Source organism: Lissotriton vulgaris, chromosome 7 (assembly GCF_964263255.1).
Source record: "Lissotriton vulgaris chromosome 7, aLisVul1.2, whole genome shotgun sequence".
In the NCBI taxonomy this organism is placed as follows: domain Eukaryota; kingdom Metazoa; phylum Chordata; class Amphibia; order Caudata; family Salamandridae; genus Lissotriton; species Lissotriton vulgaris.
The window spans coordinates 618,584,279-618,606,035 of NC_141695.1; positions in this window are offsets into that span (position 1 = coordinate 618,584,279).

A 21,757-nucleotide genomic window follows, 5' to 3' on the forward strand; every position below is an offset into this window, starting at 1 on the left:
ATATATGTGGGCAATGAGATATCTTATTTATCAGTAGGAATGCCTATTACATACTCGTCTCTGTATTTATTAAGATTACCCGGCATTTAGCGTTAGTTTTATTGCCAACTAAATACCTTACTGGGGAGTTCGGACTCCCTCCATTGGTATGATTATTCTCGAGCCTATTTTTGAACAGAACATGGCCCCTGTGTTACAAGCAGTGCGGATATGTGAGCGGAGTAAAACCCCTTCGACCCTTCTCGGTTCGTTATTAGTGCCTTGGTTCCGGGGGACTCCTCGATGTAATTAAAAATTTGCAAACATTTGTGACAAGAATTTTCAATTCTATTAAGGACACGGAGGCGAGGATTATGCTTTCTCTATTTCTTTACTACCAACAGCAGCCAATAGGAACATAGTAAAGAAAAAACAGAAAACTACAACTCCCATGAGCCCTTAGGCAACCATAGAGAGTACATGCTATATAAGTCACCATAGAGGACAACACTTCCTCTTTCTTTGTCCAGGAACCATAAACAGTCAAAAGTCATTGAAGAAAAGTACCGCCAACCATCCAGAAAGGAAAGTCCGAAGGCAGAACCGTAAAGAAGTCCAACAGGAAAACAGGCAACCACTCAAAAGCGCCGAAGGTGCATCAGGAAACACAGCAAATCCAGGCTCCAAGGCGCGGAAAACGGTGCCGGAAAGACCAAGATGAAAGATCACTTCTGGTCCGAACCTGAAAGAAAAACAGAGCCGTAACATATATCCCCAAAACCTTGGAAGGTAGCATCACAGAGGGTGGGGAAAAAATCAATGCAAAAAACAATGCAGATCATAGTAAAGCAAAGATGCAACATAAACAATGCAGTAGAATACAAATGGGTGGGATAATCCTCGCCTCCGTGTCCTTAATAGAATTGAAAATTCTTGTCACGAATGTTTGCAAATTTTTAATTCTATGGCAGGACAGGAGGCTCAGATTATGCTTGTTCAAAGCTGTTCCACCACAACAGAGGCAATATCCACAATGGGTTTGAAATAAAACGTCTTAAACACAGTATCAGAAGACCAATCAGCTGTCTTCACAATGTCATGCAAACTTACACCAACATGAAAGGCCTTGGAGGCCATGGCACCCCTTGCTGAATGAGCGCCAAAGATGGAGACATCAATGCCTGCCTCAGACATAAGCCAGCGCACCCAACGAGCCAGAGTAGCTGGCGCCACAGGCTTAAAAGGTTTTTGCAAAGCAATCAATAACTGTCCAGACATATCCTGACGAAAAGGAGCAGTACTCACCTCATAATCCTTTATGCAGCGAACCACACACAATTGCGGATTGTGAGGAAACGCTGGGTAAGTGATAGTAGACAGATTAGTCTTGGTAGGTCTGGAAACCGTAAAAGTAACGCCTTCTGGGGAAAAAGAACGACCCGCGAGATCCAAGGCGCGGACATCCGAAACACGCTTACAAGAAACTAAGCATAAAAGCATTGTTAATTTTGCAGACAACTGCTTACGAGACAGAGAAGCGTTGGGAGGCCAAGCTTCCAGAAAACGTAACACAATGGAGACATCCCATAGAGCGACATATTTCGGGCATGGCGGTTTAGCCATCCGAACACCACGCAGCAATGTAGAGATGAGAGGATGCTCCCTAACAGGCTTCCCGTCTACCAAGTCATGGCCCGCAGAGAGAGCGGAGCGAAAAGAATTGACAGTCCTGTAAGCAGAACCAGAAGAAGCGATGGAAGCAAGAAAATTAACCACTAGAGAGACATCTGCTGAAGCGGGATCCAGATTCCGTTCAGAACACCAATCACACCACCGACGCCAAGCTGACGCATAACGCTTACGCGTGTTGGGGGCCCAAGCTTCACTGATAAATCTTTCAGCGTCTCCAGATAAGCCCAGGATTTTCCAGCGTTCCCCGAAAGACGCCACGCCACCAGACGGAGCTGACCCGACCAAATTAGAGGATGTGGATGGAGCAGAGGATCCAACAGTAAGTTCCACTTCGTTGGAAGCAGAAATGGAGTCGAGCAACTCATCTCCAGAAGGTCCGGAAACCACGCTTGAGCTCTCCAAAGAGGAGTGATCAGAATGATCTCCGACAGAAACTGCTTCGTCCTGGCCAAGACTCGCGGGATCATCGCGAACGGGGGAAAAGCATAGCAAAGCTGAGGAGGCCAAGTCTGGAGAAAGGCATCCGTGGCCAGGGCCTCCGGATCCGGACGCCAGCTGTAAAACCTGGGCAGTTGAGCATTGAGGCGAGAGGCGAAGAGATCGATCCAAGGGCGACCCCAAAGGCGACACAGGGATCGAAAGACCCGAGGGTGAAGACGCCAGTCGCTGAAGTCCAGCAGATGGCGAGAATTCCAGTCGGCCACTTGATTCTGGCGACCTGGGAGATACTCTGCAATAAGAGTGATCTTCCTCTGAAGGCAGAAATGCCAGAAATCCTTCGCAATTTCCGCTAACAATTTCGACCGAGTCCCCCCCAGTTTGTTCACATATCGCACCGCTGAGATGTTGTCCATGCGGAGCAAAATGCAACAGCTGGTGGCCTGTGGAGCAAGACTGCGGATCGCAAACGATCCCGCCAGAAGTTCTAGGCAGTTGATATGAAGGGCTAATTCGTCCTGAGACCAACGGCCGCCCGTCGTCAAGTCCCCGCAACGGGCTCCCCAGCCCCATAGACTTGCATCCGATTCCAAAACCAAGTCTGGAGTCGAGCCGAACAGAGCTTTCCCGTTCCAGGCTTCCATGTGATGGAGCCACCACATCATTTCCGATTTCGCATCTTGGGACAGAGGAACAAGGTCGGAATACCGAAGACCCTTCTGCAAGTGCCTGATTTTGAGACGTTGCAAGGCCCGATAATGCAGGGGACCCGGAAAGATCGCCTGAATGGAAGAAGCCAATAGCCCGACAATCCGAGCGATCGACCGCAACGATACGTTCGGTGCAGACAACAGTGACTTCAACTCCCTCTTGATAGACCTGACTTTCTGGGCAGGTAAAAGAAGTTGGCAAGAGACCGAGTCCACAAGGAAACCCAGAAACTCTATCAATTGAGTGGGTAGTAAATGAGACTTCTGCGGATTCACTAGAAATCCGAGAGACTGAAGGAGATCGATTGTCCAAGATAAATGGGAACGTAGTTGTAGTGGGCACTGAGCCATCAAAAGAATGTCGTCCAGATACACTATCAGTCGCACCCCCCGCGCACGCAGCGATTCCATGACTGGTCGCAGGAGCTTCGTGAAGCACCATGGGGCGGACGAGAGACCGAACGGGAGAACCCTGTATTCGAACCATTCCCCCAGCCATTGGAACTGCAGAAAACGGCGATGAGGTGGAAAGATGGGAATGGACAAGTATGCGTCCTTCAAATCCAGGCGAACCATCCAGTCGCCCTTGCGAAGAAGATCCCTGAGAAGATGGATGCCCTCCATCTTGAAGTGGCGATAGACCACCCCGTTGTTGAATTCTTTGAGGTTGAGTACAAGACGAGACCCTCCCCCTTTCTTCTCCACCAGAAACACATTGCTGACGAACCCCTGTGGATGGAGAGTCGTTCGCACAATGGCCCCTTTGAGAAGAAGAGAATCGATTTCCTTGGATATCACCTCCCGATCTAGTTGGGAAAAAACAAGGGGAGAAGGGACGGGACCCTGAAGGGGTGGGTGGTAGAACTCGATGCGGTACCCCTGAACTGTTTGTAATATCCAAGCATCGTTGGAGATCGAGCACCAGTTCTCTAGAAAACACTGCCCCCCAAAACAACACTGTCGTAAGGAATCAGGCTCACCTGTAGCGGAGTAATCCTGTCGTCCTCCTTGGCTTCCACGTAGCCTCCCTTGTTGCCTTGACCTCTACCTTTCCGGGAGGGGTAGAAGGTTGACTTAGACCCGGAATAGGACTGTTGTTGTTGCTGACGCTGTCCGCCTCCACTCTGGTGGGACTGTTGGCCACGTTGTTGACCAGAACCTCGGCCGAACGAACGTCCCCCAGAACGTCCGGCCTTGGCAAAAACCGGGCGGAACGCCCTGCGCAAGGAAGATCGCGCCTTGTCCAGGCCACTAAAGGCCGCCACAAATTTTGTCAGCTCCTTAAAAAATGGCTGACCAAATAACAGACCTTGAGCCAGAGCACCGGACTCGGACGTAGCCAGCTCAGACAAGCGTGGATCCATTTTCAGCAATATGGAACGCCTACGTTCCGTTGAAAGTGCACAGTTTGCGTTCCCCAGAAGACAGATAGCCCTCTGGGCCCAGCCAATAAGGACATCGGGGTCAATGCCAGACGCCTCCCCTTGGGCTTGATACCCCAGATCCAGGATTTTTGTCAATGGACCAAGAAGATCCAGCAACTTGTCCTGGCACAGGCGCCAAGAACGGTCAATCCCCTTATTGGGATCTTTATTAAATTTTTTAAGGTAGGTCAAAATTGTGGGGAGTGTCAGCCAATTTATCCGCCAACTCCGGACGAGGGCACTCGGAACGTAACCGAGAACGCACCTCCTGATCGAAAGAGTCACGGATATGGGCTTGGATATAGTCCGCGACCTCTGGAGCAGGGCACCAAACCTTGGAATTAGGGTGTATGATATCCGTAGGCTCAAAGGTCAAGACCGGTGGATTTGAAGAGGCGTCTACAAAATGTTCCTTTCGGGATTTTTTAGCCGGAGGGGGACCAGAGGGACCTGAAGATGACGAAGAAGAGGTATCCTCAGTGTCAGGAGGCGGAAGATGAGAGTGACAAACTTTAGCAGGAGCAGACAAAGACTTGGCTAATCGTACAAAGTCCGACCTGTGAGGATTACTGGGTGACTTAGAGGAATGTTTGGAAGCAGAGGATGGAATCCAACCCTGTTGCTGGGCATAGTCAGTCAAATGACGTTTCAGTGGCCCAATTGCTCGGACCAACGCAGTATTGACGGAATGTTGAACGCCCTAGTCAAGGGCATCGACTAAATCATATTCAAATGATTCCACCTGCTCCTCTTCATAATAATACTCCTCAGCATCGACGTATTCTGCCATGGTGTTGAAAAACAATGCACACCACTGAGGAAAAACAGGTAGAAATATATAAATATACAGAAGTATATCTATATGCCCACAGAAAACCAAAAGGTAAAGAGCAGGTCACAATCAAGCGACCCTGTCAGGGGGGGTGACAGCCCCACGCAAGCAAATGAGGTAGAGCAAGAACTCGACCAAAACAAGTAGAATTGAATGTGGAGGGACCAGCTTGCGTGTAAAATCCACCCTAGGCACCGCCTCTAAAGATTATACAGCCCAAAACCTTCCGTGAGGTAGAGGGCGTCAGAAGGAGCTCTCCGGCAGACAAGTGGGCAGAGGCAATGAGGAAAAAACGCCGCCTCGTAGCGTTTCCGGGCTCCTGTCACACGGAGCGTCAAAGTCACCAACGCGCATGCGCGGTGGCGTGTCTGCTACCCGGAAGAGGAGCGACGCGCGACACGAGCGCGAGAGTCCCCGAGCTCCGGTCCCACTCCACTAAACACCGACACGGGCACAAGGCGCCCGCAAGTCCAGAGAGGCGAACACGCGCTCTCCAACAACCAAAATACAATGTCCTGTGAACCAATGAAAACGCCAGCGGCAGCACTACGCGCCCATGCAAAGCGGCTGCAATGAAGATACAAAGCGAAAGCGGCGTACAGCAATCACAACAGGACAGCAAGGTAATAGTCAATTAAGCATTCAAGTAATACAAGAAAAGTAGAAAAGCACTTAACTGGCTGCGAAGCAGCAAAGAAAGAGGAAGTGTTGTCCTCTGTGGTGACTTATATAGCATGTACTCTCTATGGTTGCCTAAGGGCTCATGGGAGTTGTAATTTTCTGTTTTTTCTTTACTATGTTCCTATTGGCTGCTGTTGGTAGTAAAGAAATAGAGAAAGCATAATCTGAGCCTCCTGTCCTGCCATAGAATTAAAGACGGTATTGCTCCCACTTTCCGTCTCACTACCTCGACTTCCCTCTCACCGTGCCAACTTTCTACGTGCCTTGCTCCCGTTTTTTTTTTTCGAATTTGAGATTTAAATTACGGCTCCAGCTATCGCCATCCCATCTCATCTACTCTATTTACGACCTCAGTTCGCCTGATATATCCCTCTCGTTCTATGTTCACTTACCGGTCTGGATTTCTTTTCACAGGTGATCCGTATTAGGGAGACAAAAGGGCTCTACTTAAGAGTGCGGCAGATCGGATATAGCCAAACTGACGCCGTACGCCGTTAGAGGACGTACTTCGCCTCACTAAAAGAAATCCAGACCGGTAAGTGAACATAGAACGAGAGGGATATATCAGGTGGAATGAGGTCGTAAATAGAGTAGATGAGATGGGATGGCGATAGCTGGAGCCGTAATTTAAATCTCAAATTCGAAAAAAAACCCGGGAGCAAGGCACGTAGAAAGTTGGCACGGTGAGAGGGAAGTCGAGGTAGTGAGACGGAAAGTGGGAGCAATACCGTCTTTAATTACATCGAGGAGTCCCCCGGAACTAAGGCACTAATAACGAACCGAGAAGGGTCGAAGGGGTTTTACTCCGCTCACATATCCGCACTGCTTGTAACACAGGGGCCATGTTCTGTTCAAAAATAGGCTCGAGAATAATCATACCAATGGAGGGAGTCCGAACTCCCCAGTAAGGTATTTAGTTGGCAATAAAACTAACACTAAATGCCGGGTAATCTTAATAAATACCGAGACGAGTATGTAATAGGCATTCCTACAGATAAATGAGATATCTCATTGCCCACATATATTTCCTTATACATAGGCTAAAGAAGGTCTGATCTACAAATTCACGAGGAAAGCAGTCCTTCCGGCACGTAGACGTCCTAAGGAAATACGTCCTATGACCATAACAATAACCAAGATGTACGCAACCAGGACATTCTTAACAGTAAAAATCCCAGTGCAAGGATAGATACACCTACTTGGAAACTTTGAAGCAGGTGAGAGACCAACCAATATCAACTAATTTGGACTTACTAAGTAAACTGTATGTTACATGATGATGATTCTTTGTTTCTGTACATAGCTGCCCGATATGCTAATTACACGCAAGGAGCAGTGGATTGAAAGAAACCTGTCCCTTTAACGAAAGTTTTAGAGTGAGCCAAACAAATAATAATTGGTTTCTGGATACTACCTCAAAGGTGAGGGAATAATAAAGATCTTACAAGCTACCTAAAAAGAATGTATGTGCTGAGTATAATTATGGAGAGCGGAGTGCAGTTGTTAAACAGAATGAGCGCGAGTATGGAGAGGAGATAGAATATGACTGCAGATAGTGCCATATATAAGAGGGGAGAAGGAGGACTGTTACCTTTTAGAATAAGGGTCTCACAGTAATGGAATATTACTCTTGTATGTTACCAACTCCTATAATGGCTATGGGGTATGAGACAAGGAAGGACCCCATATAATAAAGTTTATTAGGAACCTAGATTATAAACAGCAGTTGTACTAAACATTTTGAATTTCAATTTGGTCAGGAATGCTTCTATTTAGACATATGTTTGGAGAAACTTACTAAAAGATACTGAATGTTAAATTCGGGTCACTAAAGGCAAAAAAACTTTTTTGAGCCATAGAATATTGTGTTAACTATGTAAAGATTAGTTTTTAATAATGTTTATGTTTTTTAGGTGTTGGCTTAAAAACAAGTCTTACGTGAACTAGAGAGTTTTTATGACTTTGTCTTGAAAAAGATGGATAAAATTTAAAAGAACCATCGAAACGCGTCGACGCTATCTGAATTGATACAATCTACTAACTCAACATTGTGGGAATATTGAATATAAAGGAGTCTATCCCCCAGTGCGAGCACTATTGTATTTTTGTAGATGTATTAACTGTAGAAGACTGATTACATCAGTCTGTTTGTGCAACGCTCTAGGAGTGGTATTTTCTATTGATTCACTGCTTTTATTGATTCATTTGTATTGTATTATTGTCCCTTTTTAATCTGTGATATTAGCTTGATTATGTTAGATACATGTATTTACAAATGTAATACTCTTGTTTTTATGTACAACAAATACATTTGTTTTATTTTTATCCTATGGAAATTCTTTAGAGTTATATGGCACTTTCTATTATGATGTATGATAAGTGAGTAGATTGAGAGGAGTGAAAGTGTAGGTAGGTGCATGCACCTAGTGTGCTTTTGAAGTTCACCCTTTGGGATTTTCTCATATTTCACTGTGTCAGTGCCCTAGTCCCACTGGTTCAGTAAGGGGCCCGCTTACCTTCTAAACACTTGGATATTAATAGCCTTAAACATGCTGACAAATTGAGTTGTGGCAAGTAGAAGTGCAATTAAAACAGGCCTGTGGGTGAGCTATTGGCTTGGGCAGTGAGGTGGGGGTGATTAATTGGGGTAACAAGTACAATGTAGAGAGGGCAGGGGGGAGAAAACAGACAACAGGTGAGTCAGTATGGTCAACAAAAGGGGCAAAAAGGTCAGCAGAGGATGGTGGAAGGGGCCAAGACGGATAGCGGAGGAAGGGCCGGTAGTTGGAACAACAGACCTCGGGGAGACGGGCACGAGGGAGCCAGGTGAAAAGAACATACTCTGTTAGAGTGCTTACACAGAAAGAAAACAAGTGTATTGGAATATTGGTACATTTTAACTAATCTTTAATCCATAGTGTTGTCCCTTGTGTACTGGAAATACATCGACATTTATATACATACGGGGGATGTAAAACCTCTAAAGTAGAACGTAGGCGACATGTTTACACTCTGGCTTCCTCCTTGTGAGGTCACATGCATGATCCTGCACCATACATTGTAATGTTGTAGGGTGCACCTGAGAATGATTACCAGGAAGGCAGAAGACGGTAAACTATGTATTTATTGGTTATACAACATGAGCAGGAGAGCGCTGGGCGTCCGGCGTTCTCCGATCGTTTTCTCTGCTTCGCGCATGCACAGTGCGCTCCAAAATGGCGGCCTCGGGCGCTACGTCGTGATGTAGCGCGCATACACTAGAGCGCGACTCTACATATGTCCCTCTTTTTATTGCCAAAAGAAAATACATAGTCTCTTTACATCTAAAGGCTGTTTAGCTTCCCCCAGTTCAAAGTCTCGAAAGCGGGTGGGCCTTACCCCCACTCTGCCTTCTCGTGTGCGTCTTACCGGAGTAGATGGAACTTCCCCGGTGCTGTTCTCTGCAGGGCTCACCACCTTATCTCCTTGGGTACAAGGCCCTTCTCTTTTCGGGGTCACACTCTCCCCTCCAGGCTGTTCCTCTGCCACAGGTATGCCATTGTCTCCCAACTCCTCACTATTTGCACCTGCTCCGGGGTTCTCTTCTCCTCCCGGGGTAATTTCCTCATTCTCCCGTTGTCTTCGGTCTTGTAGTGTCCTCCCATTATCCTCATGGGACCATTGTAGGATCTTATTGCATTTGGACATGCAGTCCTGGGACCACACATTTCCATCGCTTAATGCTGCTCTGTCGTACACTTCTTTTACTTGTAGTGGGTGGCTGTATTTACTGTCCCCTTTTCTCCTTAGCACTGCTAATTTGACTCTCACCCATTCCCCTCTCTTAAGGGCGGTTTCCTTCACATTCCTTCTCCCGTTGTAATGTTCGGCATATATCCTTTGGGCTTTCTCTAGATTGTGCTGCACCACCGCTGGAGACCACTTGCTTGTGACTGTATTTTCCCTCCATGCTAAGTTGTCCTTGGTGAAGGGGTGTCGCCCTCTCAGGATCAGGAATGGGCTATACCCTGTGCTAGTGGGGGTGATGCGGTAGGCCCACATCATACTTTGGACCTCCTTTTCCCAATCTTTGTCCATTGTGATGGCGGCTTGTATAGATCCTATTATGACCCTATTGAACCGCTCCACCTGACCATTACTCGATGGGTGGTATATGGAGGTGTGTTTGACTTTGATGCCGTTCCTCTCTGCGTACTTTTACCACTTCTCTGAGGTAAACTGCGGTCCATTGTCGCTCAGAATGGATCTGGGAATACCTTCTCCGAGGAAGATGGATGTGAGGAACCGGAGCACTGTTTCTGTGTCCATCTCCTCCTGTATGTGTACTTCAGGCCACTTTGAGTACCTGTCGACGAGGACACACATATTTTGGTGTTCCCTGGGTATCTAGCACGAGTCCCAGAATGTCTACGGACACCTCATTCCATGGATTATACGGGTTGGCAAACTTTCCTAAGGCAGGCCTTAAGGGCTTCAGAGTTTTGTCTGCCTTTTGACATTGATCGCAGTCCCTTACGTGTCTTTCCACTTGGATGTCCACTCCTGGCCACCAGTATATTTGCTTCGTCCTCATCTTTGTCTTCACAATTCCCAGATGGCCTTCATGCAGTATCGCCAACAGGTGGGGTATCAGCGTTGTCGGGAGGACTACTTTGTCACCTCTGTACAAGAATATTCCATTGTCCCCCACCGACAGTTCTTCACCGACCTCATAGAATTTCCTGAGTGCTGCTCGTAAATGTTTCTTTTATGTATTATGTATTACACATTCTTTGACCTCTCCGATGTCCATGTCTTCTGCATACTCTTCAGTCCACTCCTGGTTGCTTATCACACGTTTCTGGTCTTCCATCACGGCTAGCATCTCCTCACTCTATTCTGCCTTGTTGGGAGCTCCTTCCATTGCTGAAGCTTTACTGAGGTAGTCCGCCACCTTGTTTCTTGTTCCTGGTATGTATTCCACATCGTACCTGTACTCTAGTAGTTTCAAGGTCATCTTGGCGATGCGCGGCGTGGCGCTCGCATGTCCACTCGAGGTGAGTACTTTGACCAACGGCTTGTGATCAGTCTTGAGTTGGAACCTCGTGCTCCATAGGAATTGGCAGAACTTCCCCATGGCCCACACTACCACAAGCATCTCCGTCTCTATTACGCTAAATTTTTGTTCTGTGGAAGATAGGGACCTAGATGCGAAGCTGAGGGTCTCCATTGTTCAGTCTTGCCTCTCCTGAATGAGGACTGCTCCCAGCCCCTTTTCGCTGGCGTCCGTCGTCAATACTGACCGCCCTTGGGGGTCGTATCCTTGTAGCGGTATAGCTTGGCTAATGTCATTTTTCAGGATGTCAAATTCTTTTTGTGTCTCTTCCGTCCAAGTGAACACTGTTTTGTCCCTTATGAGTTGCCTCAGGTGGTGCGTCTTGGTGGCGAAGTGCTGTACAAATTTGCTGTAGTATTCAGCCATTCCTAGGAAGGATCTTGCTTCTTCTTTGTTGGTTGGGGCCAGGGCGTCGCAAATTGCCTCCACATTTGCTCGTTTGGGCGTGATGCCGTGTTCTCCGATCTCGTGCCCCAAGTATGTGACCAACGTCATTCCGAGTCGGCACTTCTCCCATTCCGCTGTTAGTCCATTGCTCTCTAGGACTCGAAGCACCATATCCAGCTTCCTATCATGACCCTTCAGATCTTTTCCCATTACCAGTATATCGTCCTGGAAGTACTGTACTCCCTCGATGTCTTTAAATAGGCAGTGCATTAGTTTCTGAAAAACTGCTGCAGCTGAAGCAAGACCAAAGGGCTTTCGGCGAAATTGGTAGCACCCGAAGGGTGTCATGAATTATGTCAGCTTCCGGCTTGCTGGGTGTAGGGCTATCTGATGATAGGCGGAAGTGAGGTCAATGGTGGAGAACCACTTTAGCCCTTTCGTCTTGGCCAACATTTCTTCTATGCGTGGCAGCAGGAATTTCTCCACAATTATGCATTTATTCAGTTCTCGAAGGTCTACACCGAGCCAAACCTTGCCATTCGGTTTCATTGCCACCACCAGGGGCGGCAGCCACTCAGAGCTATTTATTGGCTCGATGATTCCATTCTCCTCTAGTCTGTGCAGTTCCTGCTGTACCGCTTCTTTCACGGCTATGGGTATGTTGCTTACTTTGTGAGATATAGGCGTGGATTTCTCCTTGAGGTCTATCCGATGTGTGAATTTTTCCAACTTGCCGACCTTCCCGCAGAATACTTTAGGAAACTCGCTCTTCATCTGCTCCAAGTCCGGCCAGCGCTCTGGGGCTGTCATTAGCACTTGTGTGTCTCCACCGAGATCCAATTGAATTCCTAGGTCACCTTGGTCCATCCATCCTAGGACCAACGGCCCCTTCTCTGCTACGTGCAATTTGCACTCTGCACTCCGCCCCTTGAACTCGAAGGTTAGAACTCTGTACCCGACCATCGGAATGGGTTCACCGGTGTACGTGACCGGTCTTATGTCGGGTGGTTCTAGTCTTGGGCCTAGGCTGGGTCTGAAATTCTCATTCCACACTGTCCTTTGGACGATGGTATACGGGGATCCCGAGTCCACTACGATTTTAATCTTCACTCCTCCTATCATCATGTCCACTGTGGCTTGCGGGAACGCCTGCAGTCAATGCCCTGTACTTGACCTTTTACGCATAGTACGTTGTCTTCTTCGTCCTGTTCTCCTTCTTCTTCCTCCTGCTGATCCTGCACCACATACTTCACAGTGGGTCTTCTCATCTTGCGGCGGCATACCTTTTCGTAGTGACCCACTATGCCACAGAACATGCATTTCGCCCTGAATGCCGGACAACGTTTGTAAATGGGCCGCATCGGACTGGCTGCCACACCGGTAGCACGTGGACGTGCTTTCTTTGTTCTGCTTCCTCTGTTGTCCGGGTTTCCCTGTCCACCTGTTTGGTCCTTTACCTTCTGCCGTCATGGCTTTGCTCCTTCCTGGTGGTTCTGCATCATCTACCTTGTTCACCATGGGCCTCTGGGCAAGTTCTCTCTTTGCTGCGTCAGCGCACCATTTCGACAGTTCTGCTTTTTTCACCATGGCTATCACCTCCTTAAGCGTGGCGTCTCCATTCACCCACAATTTGTCTTGTACTGTCTTTTTGGTGGTGTGCATGACTATCTGATCTTTTATGAATTCATCGTGCAGAACGCCGAATTTGCATGTTATCGCCAGCTTCCTCAATGCTGCGACATAGTCATCTTTGGATGCGCCAGCTTCTTGTTTCCTCTGCTGGAAATTATAATGGTCAATGGAAGTGCACACCGCTGGACGATAGTGGTTGTTCAGATCTTCTATAGCATGTCTGAATACGTCGTCATCTGCATTTGGTCTGGGCGTGGGCACAAGATTCTGAAAGACCCTTATCCCTTCCCGGCCCAGGTTGTGCAGGAGTATCCTCCTCTTCCTTTTACTGGGGAAGGCCTCTCCATTCTCGTCTTCTAGGGCTTCTATGTAGTTCATGAAGTACTCTCTCCAGTCCTCCCACTTCATTTAAGGCTCTCCAGGCTTGGGTAAAAACGGGATCGGTGTCGTGAGTGAAGACTCCTGCGCACTCATTTCGGCGCGTCTTTCTGGTTCCACCCCTGGACCTTTTGGGCTCCCCGGCGCGTTTGCACCCTCACCTTGCGCTTGGTTTGGTCGGGGTCCTTCTGCGCCCCCTTCTATGTTTCTCGCTGGCTCCGCCAGGGCCTCAATGGGGTGCGGGTACTTCCCTGTATTCACCACCCTCGGTGTCCTTCCTCAGCCTCTGTTCGCTTGCCCTCTGGGTTCCCAACGGGGTAGTTTCCTTACAGCACCTTCTAGCTGTATAGTGCCGATGCCTCTGGTACCTTGATGTCCTTGTGCTGCTCTCCCCTTTTTTCCTTGTGCCTCTGCCACTCTCTCCCGCTGTGTTGCTTCACTCTGGTCTATCCTTGCTCCTCCTGTTGCTCCTCGTGGTGGGCCCCTGGCCTGTGTCTGTGCCTTTATGTCCCCTTGTCGGGTCCTTTTTGTCTTTCCCAATGTTCGTTTTTTTCCTTTGGGCAATCCCTCTTTCGTCGCCACTGTAATGTTGTAGGGTGCACCTGATAATGATTACCAGGAAGGCAGAAGATGGTGAACTATGTATTTATTGGTTATACAACATGAGCAGGAGAGCGCCGGGCTTCCGGCGTTCTCCAATCATTTTCTCCGCTTCGCGCATGCGCAGTGCGCTCCAAAAAGGCAGCCTCGCACGCTACGTCGTGACGTAGTGCGCATAGACTAGAGCGCGACTCTACATACATGTGCAGCTTCCAATGTTGGGGACATCAAAGACAGGAAGTGAAATGTAAAGCAAACCAGGTGTTAGAAAAAAATATATAATAATAAACACGGCACGCATGTCCACTACCCGACTACTGCTGGACGTGTGAAGCAGCGTTGTTTAAAAACATCAAACATCTTCCCTGTAAACCGAGCTGTTAAGGCTGGTGTCGAAGGGGGGGATTTCAACTGTTTAGAAACAAACAGGAAAAGAAAAAGGGAATAAGCAGGAGCAAACGTCAAACCTGGAATTGTCAGCGAAAAAAGACTCAGGGTGGATGCCGGGGGCAGAGCAATATTAAGGACCATCATCATTCCCACATATAAAGATCTCGAGAGCACTGTTAAACAAGCATTGGTATGTGCATTAGGTTTCGACTATGTGATTAATAATAAGCTGCCTTTGTTGTAAGCTGTATCTTGCTGAGTAGTTGTACAATATAAGTTACAGAAAGTCTGGTGAAGTGTAATGACTGGTTTATGTACAAAAATGCAATATGTTGTGCCGTTACTAGTGGTATAGTGCGTGTAAGTAATAGCAGCATTTTGAAAAATGAAAGCGGGAAATAATATAAATAATTGATGTAATAACAATATTATGTCTATAGAGGAGTTCTGACAACCTTTGGGCTGGTGCCACTGCACCTGCTGCACCATTCAAATCAAGCCCGTAGTGCCTGCAAGATAACTGAATTTGTGACTGCCTGTTAACTATTAAGCAATATTTAGTGTTTCGAGGAGTTATGACAACTCATGACCCCGGTGCCAATGCACCCGCTGCACCATTAAAATCATGACCCTATTGCCTGTAACGTAACTGCACTTTTGACTGACTGTTTAGTAGTGAAATATTGCACTGTTTGGTGTTTAGAGGGGTTCCTAGAGCTTTTTGCCCCTGCACCTGCAACACCATTAAAATCATGGCCCTTGTGCCTTCTAGTTAACTGCACTTTTGACTGCCTGTTTAGTAGTAAAAGTTTACATTATTCGACATTTAGTAGGGACCCTAGAGCTTTTGGACCCAGTGCCACTGCACCTGCTGCAGCATTCAAATCAAGCCCCTTTTAACTGCAAGATAATTGCAATTCTGTCTGCCTGTACAGAAGTAAAATATCGCAATATTTGGTGTTTCTAGGAGGTCATGACAAATTTTGGGCCGGTGCCACTGCACCTGCTGCACCATTAAAATCATGACCCTGCTGTCTGCAAGTTAACTGCACGTGTGACTTCCTGTTTTGTATTAAAATATAGCAGTATGCAGTGATTAGTGGGGTGCCTAGAGCTTTTGATCCTGGCGCTACTACACCTGCTGCACCATTCAAATCATGACCCTATTGCCTGCTCAATAAATGCACTTGTGACTGTCCTGTTTAGTAGTAAAATTTAGCAATAATCTGGATTTAGTGGGGTCCCTTTAGCTTTTGACCCCACTACCACTACACCTGCTGCACAATTCAAATCCAGTCCCTTTTAACCACAAGTTAACTGCAATTGTGACTGCCTGTTTAGTAGTCAATATAGCAATATTATGTGTTTAGACTAGAGTTCTGACAACTTTTGGGCCCTGTGCTACTGCACCTGCTGCACCACAGAAATCATTAACCTGTTGACTGCAAGGTAAATGCACTTGTGGTTGCCTTTTTAGGATTAAAATAAAGCAATATTAGGTGTTTAGTGGGGTGCCTGGAGCTTTTGGTCCCAGTGCCACTGCGCCTGCTGCACTATTGAAATCTTGACCCTAGTGCTTGCTAGATAACCTCACTTTTGACTGCCCATTTAATTATAAAATATAGCAATATTAGGTGTTCAGAGGAGTTCTGACAACTTTTGGGCCTGGTGCCACTGCACTTGCTCCACCATTCAAAAATGACCCTGTTGCCTGTAAAATAAATGCACTTGTGACTGCCCGTTTAGTAGTAAAATATAGCAATATTTAATGTTCAGTGGAGTTATGACCGCCTTTAGCCCCTGTGCCACTGCACGTGCTGCAGCATTTAAATCAAACCTATTTCAACTGCAAGGGACTGCAATTGTAACTGCCTGTGTAGTAGTAAAATATAGCAATGTTAGGTGTTTAGAGGAGTTCTGACAACTTTTTTGGCCGGTCCCACTACACCTGCTTCACCATTCAAATCATGATCCTAGTGCCTTAAAGATAACTGCACTTGTGATTGCCTGTTTAGTTGTAAAATATAGCGATAATCAGTGTTTAGTGGGATGCCTGGAGCTTTTGGCCCCGGTGCCACGGCTCCTGCTGCACCATTTAAATTAATCCCCTTTCAACTACAAGGTAACTGCAATTGTGACTGTCTGTATAGTAGTTAAATATAGCAATATTGGTTGTTTAGAGGAATTCTGACAACTTTTGGGTCCGGTGGCAATGCACCTGCTGCACCATTTAAATCATGACCCTGTTATCTGCAAAGTAACTGCACTTGTGATTACCTGTTTAATAGTAAAATATAACAATTTTAGGTGTTTAATGGGGTGCCTAGCGTTTTTGGTCCTGGTGACACTGCACCTATGGCCGCTGTACCGGGGAGTCACCGTTCCTATGAAAGAGTGTGATAGATGGAGGAGGAGAGAGTCGTTCTCTTAGATTAATGCCAGGGGACAGTGTGTCCTTGTATGCCCTCACACACCCCAACGGATGTCAAACTTCATCATTGGGTGGTGCTCCTTGTCAGGCCAGCGCTGCAATGCCCTAAGAGTCCCTCAAAGGGTCACTTTTTCGGAGATCTTTTGAGTGATACAGCCGTAAGGGTGTGTACGGGTCTGAGTCAGAGTGGTGTCCTGTGCAGTGTTAAAAGATGACTGGAGGGTGGAATTAATAGGTTTCTTGAGAAATAACCCCTCTGTCATCAATAAAAAAAAGAAGGTTGTGCTGCTTGAGGGTGATAATGACCACCGGTAGCTAGACAGGTGTCACATCCATTATGAACATGTTAGAGGTCGACATGTTTTGCGCAGATTGTGGTCCCAGGGGGAGATCCTATGCACTTCTTCAGGACCAAGGTAAAAAGTGAGGTGGGTGCTAGTGTGGTGTGGTGACCTGTCAAATAGTCATAGCGCCACTTTGGTAGAATAATATAATCTAGAACGACAAAAGAAGCAAGGTAAAAGAAATTGAGGAAGTACATTTGAGCGTGAAACCCCAATAGTAGGGTCCTAGATCTGCATGGTCCCCCATTGGTTGACCGTGTGCTCGTGTTACTGCCAGCTACTCTCGTCACCCAGCTGTGTATTTTCCGGGTGGCAGATGTGGGCTGTCATCATACATAATATCGTGATGACGTGCAAGTGGATGAACAAACATATAGAGACATCTTGTTTAGAATTACTGAAATCATGATGTGGTACATAGTGTCATAATCACAATGGTGTACACAAACAAACAAATAGTTGCATTTTGTTAATAAATGTTGAGGTCATGAACCAATCACTCCGGTTTATCAAGGTATATCACTCTAAGAGCGGTGCAAACTAAATTAGTGCTGTAATAAAACCTTTATGCGGCTCGTGGCGGTGTCATTAATAAATACACATATGGGGTAGACCATTGATGGCAAGACCTCCGGTCACACTATGCTGACGGATAGCATGGTTCGCTCTTACCTATTCAAAAAAGGTTTACTTTTCCATGAGGTTCAGCTGAGGTATTTGCCTTTGTAATCTGTGCAGAGAATTTAGCATAGTTGCTTTATGCACACAAAAAGATCTTTGAGGAGCACATGGGGCTGTACTTACAATTACTTAGGATCCAGCAGGTGTATTAACCTACCTAACCTCTCGCCGCCTCGAAGGATGTTCATTGCAGCTCCTACTATATTTGTGCTGTGTGCTTGTTTGGACGTGGAGGTGTGTCTGGGTGCGTCCAGCAAGTAAGAGGGTAGTCACGTGAGCGTGTTTTGAAAACGTGGGTGCCATCTTGGAACAGGTTTCTTGAAGATGAGGTTTCTGGCAAAAAGGGTGTCCAGATTGGCAAGGGTACCCCGCTCGATTGTGAAGGCATGTACCCATAGGGGTATTACCAGAGTTAAGTGGTAATAGGAGGACGGGCACAATCATGGTATATGGTACAATAGTGGAAAACAGCGCATGATGCGCGTAATGGGCAACTGTATTGTTGACTCCATGGAATGCCATAATGGGATAGTGGCTGTGTTGGTATTAGATTGACATGTAAAGGGCGGGAGCAAATGAGCAACGCACAAAAGGGATATTACCCTAGTTGTGTGGTAATGTCATGGGGGCATAGTCGTGGACAAAGAGTGCGCAGTGCGCGTAACTTGCTTGTGCGTAATTAGTGTAGGGTGGGAAGCCATATTGCGATGGTTGGCTGTGCGGATATTCATAGCAGAGAAGGCCAGTACTTGGGTGAAGTAATTTGAAGGCCTAATCGCTATTGTTGCATCATAAGAGTGCATGGTAGCAGGCATTAAGAGAGGGACTTTGAACGAAGGTAGATCATAGTCATCAGCTGGGAGGCGAAAAAGAGACAATATAGTCTGTGTGTGCTCGGGGTATAGGTGTAGCTGTTTTGCGGTCTATGGTTATTAGTCATAAATATAAGGCATGAAGTGGTGCCTAGAATGGAAGGTTCAAGTCTGTAATGCTATCCAAGTGATCTCATCGTTCAGCCCATTAACATTAGAACACAGTTTGAACACCCACCTTTGTTCTTTGCGGAACAGGGTGGAAGTGTTCCAAGCCGTGTTGGCTTCCAGGATAGTCCATTTGAGTTGGTCTGTGGTGTGGTTGTGTTCAATGAAATGAGTGCTAACTTTTGTTGTACTGCGGCCGCAGTGGCTGTTGCTCTTGTGTTCATTGATGCTGATTCTGAATTGTCTGATGGTCATGCCCACGTAGAACAGGTTGCATGGGCATTTGATTAGGTATACGCAGTTCTTTGTGTTGCAATTAGTGTGTTGATGTTGAGTCCAAGTCGGGACGTCCAGCTGGAGGTCCTCGGTGTGGCTGGTGGAGATACACACATTGCAGTTGCCACACGGGCAATACCCTTTAATAGGTGGGAGATCCCATAAGGTTGATCTTTTCATTTTCTTTTCATTTGAGGTCTAGTAATGACCAGCATTTCTCTTTGTTCTAGGGAACTAGAGTCACAGAGTATTCAGGGTGAGCTGGCCTCCATACTAAACATGAATACACAAAAGAAGCTACCCTGAATGTAAAGTGACCAAGGGTTAAAAGGTATTTGGTAGAGTACCTGGCATCTCACAAAAAGTGAAGGACTGTCCTCACACACCACCAGGTGTCATGCCTCATCATTGGCAGTGCTCAATCTATAGACACTTGGTTTGGTAGAGAGCGGTCCTACACCTGGAAAATTAAGACTACGATCATTTTTCAACAATCAGGTCCACGACCGGGACAACACAACCACAGCATATTCAGGCCTCAGAAATCCATCCAGAAATCCACACATAATTCAGCTGTAACTCCAAGCAAAATTCTTACTTTTGAGAAGGCTGTCCTCAAGGACAGCAACGATATTCTACACAGAACTCCATTTGACAACCTACCAGCAAGAGAAAGAAGGGCCATTGCAATGTTTTCGCCTGGCAGTTATAAGGCCATCATGGACCTCAATGATGACTGCAACATCGTCATACAACCAGCAGACAAAGGTGGAGCTATTGTCATCCTTAATACTGATGATTACTACACTGAGTGCCACAGACAACTAGCTGACACCAAATATTACAAGAAACTGGACACAGACCCCACAGAAAACTTGACCAAACAAATAAGAATTGTGGTCAATGATGCACTCACCAACGGCTGGATCATAAAAAACAAAGCAGATTTCTTGGTCAAAACTTCACCTATTTCCCTGTACTTCTACATTTTTCCAAAGATCCATAAAAATGTACTGCAACCACTTCTTACTACCCCTGGTCCAGATGACACCATCATTTTTGAAGGATACTAAAGAAACACTACGCCTCATTGACAATCTCCCCAATCCACATGAGATTACCCTACTTGTCACATTGAATGTGGAGGCACTGTACACCAACATCCCTCAAGAGGCCACCATCAGGGTCATTGAGGAAACCCTCAGGTCATCCACGACAATCATACCAATACCTGTAGACTTCATTATTGAATGTACTGAAATAGCCCTCAGGAATAACTTTTTTCAATACAAAAACCATCAAATATTCGGAACATCCATGAGCAGCACTTTTGCGCAGGGCCTGGCATGCTTATACATGGCCCATTTTGAATCGTCACATGTGCTGTCAGAGACCAATCCATACTCGACTAAGATTATACAATGGAAACGTTACATTGACAATAGCCTGGTCTTCTGGGCAGGCACAGAAGATAGGTGCATTGAATTCCACAACTGGATCACTACCCAGGACCCTTACCTCCAATTTACCATATCAAAATCCACCAAGGAACTCCCCTTTCTGGATCTCCTCATCACATTAGATCACGACAACCTGAAAACAAAGACATACATGAAACCAACTGATTGCAACAGCCTCCTTCCTTTCCATAGCCACCACCCTAAAGTACTGCGGGAGAACCCTCTCTATGGACAATTCTTAAGACTGAGAAGAAACTGCAGCAGCATTGGCGACTACGAAGTGCAAGCAGAAACCCTCAGCAACAATCTCCGAAAAAAGAGCTATCCTAAAAAAGTAATCAGAAACGCAAAGAAAAGAGCACGCAATAACCACCTTGAAGCGCTCTTGGAAACAAACACCAAAACACAAGAAGATATCATGACCTGCATCACCAAATTCACCCCTACCTCCAACCAAGTAAAAATCATAATTCTTAAACATTGTCAATACAGGGAACCTGCACTTGGAAAGCCTCAGGTTGCCTTTAAGAGGACACAAACCTAAGAGACATGCTGGTACATGCCAGACTTCAAATGAAAAGATCAACCAACCAGACCACCTTATGGGATCTCCCACCTGTTAAATGGCATTACCGGTGTGTCAACTGCAATGTGTGTACCTCCACCAGCCACACCAAGCACCTCCAGCTCGACATCCTGACTTAGACTCAACATCAACACACTAATTGCAACACAAAGAACTGCGTATACCTAATCAAATGCCCATGCAACCTGTTCTACGTGGGTATGACCAGCAGACAAGTCAGAACCCGCGGCCGCAGCACAACAAAAATGAGCACTCATTTCATTAAACAAAACCACACCATAGACCAACTCAAATGGACTATCCTGAAAGCCAACACTTCCACCCTGTTCCGCAAAGAACAACCGTGGGTGTTCAAACTGCATTCTAATGTTAATGGGCTGAACAATAATATCCCTTGGATAGCATTACAGACTTGAAACCTCCATTCTAAGCACCACTTCATACCTTATATGTATGACCAATAACCACATAGCACAAAACAGCTACACCTATACCCGGAGCCCATACGGACTACAGTGTCTCTTTTTCGGCTCCCAGCTGATGACTATGATCTACCTTCGTTCTTTGTCCCTGTCTTAATTCCTGCTACTATGCACTCTTATGATAAAACAGAGCTTAGGTCTTCAACTGACTTCCCCCAAATACTGGCCTTCTCCGATGAATATACACACATCCAACTATCGCAAAATGGCATCCCACCTTAAACTAATTATGCACTCGCAAGTTACGCGCACTGCGCTCTCTTTTTCCACGACTGCCCC